Below are 6,219 nucleotides of genomic sequence, written 5' to 3' on the forward strand. Positions count from 1 at the left end.
TGTTTCCCAAATTAGTTGTACCATTTCACATGCCCACCTGCAGTGTTTGAGAGTTCCATTTCCTCCACATTCTCACCAATAGTTAGTATGGTTAGTCTTTTTAATTTTAGCAATTCTAAAGGGTATTTCCCTAAGCGTTAGTGGTATTGAGCATCTTTTCATGTGTTTATTTCCCATTCACATGTCTTCACTGGTGAAACTTCGTTTCAGTCTCTTTCCCATTTTTAAACTGGATTGTTTATTTTCTTATTGTTGCATCTTAAGAGTTCTTTATTCTAGATAAAAGTCCTTTATCAAGTATAAGAATTGCATATATTTTCTGTGGCTTGTCTGTCATCTTGTCTTGAGTGTCTTTAGAAGAGCAGAATATTTTTAATTTTGATGAAGCTCACTTTATAATTTTTTTTTTCATGGACTGTGCTTTGGTCGTAGATATATCTTTGCCTAATCCAAGATCACCAGTGTTTTCTCTTCTGTTTTCTTCTAAAAGTTTAACCATCTTAAGTTTTACATTTAGCTCTATAATCCATTTTGAGATAACTTTGTAGATTATTTAAAATATGGATCAAATGCTTTTTGCACATGCACTTTTATTTTGCATATGGATATCCAATGGTTCCAGCGCCATTTGTTGAAAAAACCTTACTGTCTCCATTGCCTTTTGAAGCTTTGTCATATATCAATTGTCCATGTGTCTGTACCTCTATTTTTAGACTCCATTCTGTTCCATTGATTTATTTGTCTGCCTTTATATCAATACAACACTGTCTCGATTATTGTAGCTTTATGATAAATCTTAAAAATGGGTAGTTCATGATATGGCAATAAGAAAAGGCTGTGATGGGGGAGAGGAGGGAAAGTTCATAGGTTAAGTTTTTGGGAAATAGCTGTTTCTTGTTCCTCTCCCCAATGTATGTGTGTATGTGTGTGTGTATCAGAAAACTAACTACTATCACTTTGCTAAATAAAATATTTATCCTAGGAAATACCTTTCTACATACCTGCACTGCTAGGCCTTAATGGCTATTTCTTTGAAAATCGACAAAGTATAAAAACTGTGTCACCTTTATCATCTTGTTAAGTATAAATGTAGCATCCTCTCACATATGTACAAGATCTGCATTCATGTGGCCAAGTCATATATTCTTACTCTTATCTCTGAATGTAGTAATGCACGTAGTTATTTCCTAGACTCATTGTCAGATAATAAGGAACCTTCTAAAATGTTGGTAGGAATCAGTTAACAGCTTTTTCTAGGTAACCGTGTGGCAAACCTGGAGGCCTACGTGATCAGCTGCTCTAGCCATACAGCATACATTGTCTTCCACAAGGATGTTTGTTTCTTTCATTCAGTTATGGTTTTTTTCCACAAGAGTTTTACAGGGTTTTGCGAGCTTTCTCAATAAGATGAGTTAGATCGGTGGCATATTCTTTTCTGTGCCTTAAAATGACTGCTCAATTTTTGGGGTTTTTTTTTATTTGATCTTCTACTTGCCCCTCCCCTCCTTCACTACCTTTAACCACTTGGAAAGTTTGGGACACAGAACTTAAATTGCCACAAAGGTTCTACGTTGTTACTTGAGTCACAAACAAGTCCCTCATACCAGATGTCATTTTCTCATCAACTGCTTAGTGAACAAAAGGTGGAAACCAATAAATAGTCAGCCTTTCATTCTAAAATGCTCTCATTCTAAGATGGAATCTACAGAGACATCTATACAAGTATGTCGTTTTTGTTTAGGTGTACAGTTACCTAGCTTCCAAGTTTTCTAAGTACATCTTAACAGAATTTCACTTGATCCGGAATAATCCTATTGACAAGACACTCTACTCTTAGCTAACAAAAAGAAAAGGAAAAAGAAGAAAAACTCACAGTCTGGAAACTGGTGGGAAAACATCTTGCCTTGAACGCCACTCCACCCCCATTCTCAGGAATTAGTTTTGACTTCCGCCTCCTCTTGCATCCGTCTCATGCACCCTGTTATGTGGAAAAATCCCAGATCTAATAGGCAAGAGCTCCACTTCTAGAGGAACCAATATTGCAAACATGTTTCTTTGGGCTCTGTTCTCTAAGTTCATAAGTGGTGTGTAAAGTAGAATTTTTTTAATGTTATTTTTAGCACAAGCCAAAATGTCACTTAACTCATTAATGAGGAAATGAATAAGAAAGACCCAAAAAAACTTGGTTTGAAGAACACTGAGAAACAGGGGTTTATATAATCAGTTGGAAAATGAATATCAAGATAAGATTGTCAAGAATTCCTGCTTCTAGGAAGAATGCAACTAGATAAAAAATACAGTAGATCTTGCCAGGATAAGTGGACAAATATGCGTTAGAGAGCTGTGAAAGCAATAAGGAGTAGAAAAATATTTTTCAGAGAAGAGATAACAATTAGAATATGAGCTAATGATTGCCAGGAATTTTTTTCTGTGAAGACATTTACCAAATCTGGCTACAAACTGAGGATTGAGCTTGGCGCACGGAGAGGAGCCTGCTGGGAAAAAGAGAAACCAGCAAACCTTCTATTGGTTGTGTGGGACTACTCTGACAGCTTAGAAATTTGAGGGATCACAAACACACAACTAGTTTACAAAACAAAGTTTCCTGAGGCCTGAGTAGAGGTAGTCAGTGAAGGAGGCTGAAAGCCTTTCAAATGCAGAGTAAAATCTCCTGAAGTTTTAAACAAAGTGTAAATAAAAATATCCTAGAAGAAGACCTACCTCAAGCACATAACCTGTTTTTCCCTCAAGACATTTGCCAGATTTTTAATCTATATAGAACTGAGCACTGAACAGGGGGACCATGGATGTCTGGAGAACATATCTGGATTGCTCACAGTTTTTCAGGACTAAGGAAACAGAGGCTCACACAGCTCCCTCTATGAAAAACCTGTAAAAGCCTCAACCAGGACACAGGGGTAGATCAGGGTCTAATATGTCTTTCTAAAACTGCAAATCCTGGTTGAATTCAGTTTACAAACATCTCATTTCATCTGCCTAACAGAAAAAAGGGAGCTGTCTCTGATAAATAACAACATTATCTGAAGCATCTTAATCCTTTTATGTACATTGTCTGGCAAAATTAAAAACTTACTGAGGAGACAAGAAAAGATGGTCTATAATCAAAAGAAAAAAAGACAAGAGAATCAACTCACATATGATTGAGAAATTATGTTTAGCAAATGAGGACTCTAAAATAATTATGATTAATATATTCAAGAAGATGGATAAAAACATTATATAAATAACTAAAAGGATAAAGAATATAAACAAAGAAGGGGAATCCATCAAAAGTCATCTAATAGACAATCTAAAACTAAAAACTGCAATATTTGAAATAAAATTTTAATTGATGGGTTAACAACCAGTTAAACACTGCATAGCATAGGGTTGATGAATTTGGAGACACTTTAACAGAAAATATCTAAACTAATGCATAAGAGAAAAGGATAATTTAAAAAGCGCATAAGAGACATGTTAGACTTACTCAAAAAATCTAACGTATGTATAATTAATCTTAGAAGGAGAGGAGAGAAAGAGCAAGTCAGAAGCAACATTTGATGAAATAATGGCCCTAATTTTTTCAAAACTGAAGAACCATATACCAAGCCCCAAGTTGATGGGAAAATAATATGTGATCTAATGGATTAGTTTGCTGTTGAGTACCTCAAAGTAGAACCTTTGTAGGAATTTAGGTTTCTGTGGCCAAAACTCCTCATGGTAGTTGGTGGTAATGGTGGTGGTGGTGGTGGTGGTGGTGGCGGTGAGGAAGAAGAAGTAGAGGAGAGCATAGATGATCAAATATTTGTTTAGAAAGGATAAACCAAAGACAACTACACCTAGATCCATCAAAGACAAAAGAAAAATTTAGGCAGCCAGAAAAAAAAGATGTGACCCTCAAAGCAAAACTTACAACTGTCTTGGGGATGAGTAAAAACTAGAAAGTAACAAAGTAATATATTTAAAGTATTGAAGGACAGTAATTGTAAAACTAGAATTCTACACTCTGCAAATATATTCTTCAAGAGTCGGTCCAGAGGTTGGATATAACAGAAATCCAAGAAACTATTTTAAACATGTTGAAAAAAAAAGACAAATATATATTTAAGTTATTGATGAATGAATAGATATCAAATCTTAACAAAAAAGCAGAAGCTATGAAAATTTTAAAAACAGGTGATAAGAAAAATTGTTGAAATTTTCAATCTTTTCAGGTGGCCCCCAGAGCAGAAGAAAGTGATGGGAGAAGAAAGAATCAGTGAATTTTAATATAAGCTAACAGAAATTACACAATTGGAAGAACATAGAGAAAAAAGATTATAGATAAATGAACAAAGCCCTAGAGACCCATTGAATAATATCAAGCTGCCAAAATACATGTAATTAAAATCCCAGGAGAGAAGAGGGAAAGAGGTAGAAAAATATTTTGGGGAAAATATGGCCCACAAATTCTCAAACTTAGTGAAAAATATTAATTTACTAATCCAACAAGCTCAACAATTCAACACAGAATAAACACAAAGAAAACCACATTCATGAACATCAGAGTCAATTAATTAAAAATCAATGATAAAGACAAAATCTTGAAGTCAGCCAGAGAAACACGACATATTACATATAGGAAGATCAATGATGTGACTAACAACGGACTTCTTATCAGAAAGCATGAAGGCCAGAGGAAATTGGAATGATATATTCTAAGTTTTAACAGAAAACTAAACTGCCCACTAAGAATTCTAAGCCCATTAAAACCAATCTTCAGAAATAAATGCCATTATTTTCAGGTAACATTATTTTATGCCTAGAATATTTAAAAGCACAAAGTAATAGAATTAGTAAATGAATTTAGCAAGGTTACTGGATAAAAGGTTAATATAAAAATCAATTTTAGGAGATTCCGGAGAAAAATGGCAACTGTGAGGAGGTCTACCTGAGTTCTCCCCTGAAAATCGCCACCATTTGAACTGCTGTAACTCTTCAAACGAACCTCTACTCGTCACACAGAGCAGCTAAGAGACTCACATGCTGATTACTAGAAGGTGGGAGACCGGGCGAGTGGGGGAAGAGAGAGGCGAGATGCGTGGAGGCGCAGCCCACACCCACAGCTGCGGAAACGCGGGACCCACGAGGCAGAGCAGAGAGCGTAGCAGTAACAGGGTGGGCTTAGTCCCTGAGCCCCTGCGGTCCCTCCCAGAGCGCAGCAAGAGCCGGGTTGGAGCATCTGAGGCAGAAGTCTCAGCTCAAAACAGCGGTGGGACATTTTTAATTTTTCTTTTTCTTTTTTCTTTTTTCTCAGACAGAAAGCAAAAACTGCATAGATAAGAACCCACCCCAACCCTCCCTCAGAAACCTTGGCCCTGCCATGCCAGAGTCTTAAGCTGACCCCTGAATGGAGGAGTAGGGTCAGATTACAGAGGCGCTCCTACTCCAAGGGGGTTGAGAAACTCCACATGAGAAGAGGCTGTGGAGTGTGAGCCTACCTACCCTGCCCCCACCACTCCTGCATGGCTTGGGAGGCAGGGCAACTTCAGCGGCTGAGTCACTTGCTGGCTCCCTGGCAGGTGGCTTTTAGCAGCTCTGAAATCTCACACCCCCCACAGCTTCCAGCGGAAAGATTGCCAGAAGACGCACATTGACCCTTCTGGATGTGCAGCACTCAGTGTGCCTAGGGATAGACGAGAGCAGAAACGGCATTGACTTTGTAAAAACTACTAATCACACCTCATAACCCCACTCATCTATAATAGACCTGCATTGTCAGGGTCACTCTTGGCGCCAGGTGGCTGGCTCTGCCCCCACAATATGCAGAGGAGTTTTTGTATAGCAAAGGACAACCTGGAGAGAACTTGGTAGACTTTAGCCAAAACTGGCACTGGTTGTTTTTTTGTATGTTTGATTTTTTTGGCGTGTTTTTTGTTGTTGCTTTGGTTTTTGGGGGTGGTTTGTTGTAGTTGTTGTTTCTTGTTTTGATTGTTTTTGTTTATTTCTATTTCATTATCATTTTTAGTTTTTGATATAGGCATATATATATATAGGGGTATATATGTGGATATATATGTCCATGTATATGGGTGTGTAGACGTATATATATATATTTTTTTCTCTTTGCTTCCTTCTTTCTTTTCCACCCTTTCTCTTTCCCTTCTTTTCTTTCTTTTTTTCACTGCTCCACTTTTCCTCTCTCCATTTTTCTGCAATTTTTTTGAGTGTTGCTATTTT

At 37.1% G+C, this 6,219-nt stretch overlaps 1 protein-coding gene across 1 annotated transcript in view; it reads right to left on the reverse strand.

Moving 5' to 3' along the window:
- Nucleotides 1-1,897, reverse strand: part of IL1R1 (interleukin 1 receptor type 1) — a 90,673-nt gene extending 88,776 nt beyond the window's left edge. The window contains exon 1 of the mRNA XM_019666520.1: nucleotides 1,874-1,897. The gene's annotated coding sequence lies outside the window, so the exon portion shown is untranslated. The remainder of the gene's footprint in view (nucleotides 1-1,873) is intronic.
- Between the last annotated feature and the right edge of the window lie 4,322 nt (nucleotides 1,898-6,219).

Source organism: Hipposideros armiger, unplaced genomic scaffold (genome assembly GCF_001890085.2).
Source record: "Hipposideros armiger isolate ML-2016 unplaced genomic scaffold, ASM189008v1 scaffold_472, whole genome shotgun sequence".
In the NCBI taxonomy this organism is placed as follows: Eukaryota; Metazoa; Chordata; class Mammalia; order Chiroptera; family Hipposideridae; genus Hipposideros; species Hipposideros armiger.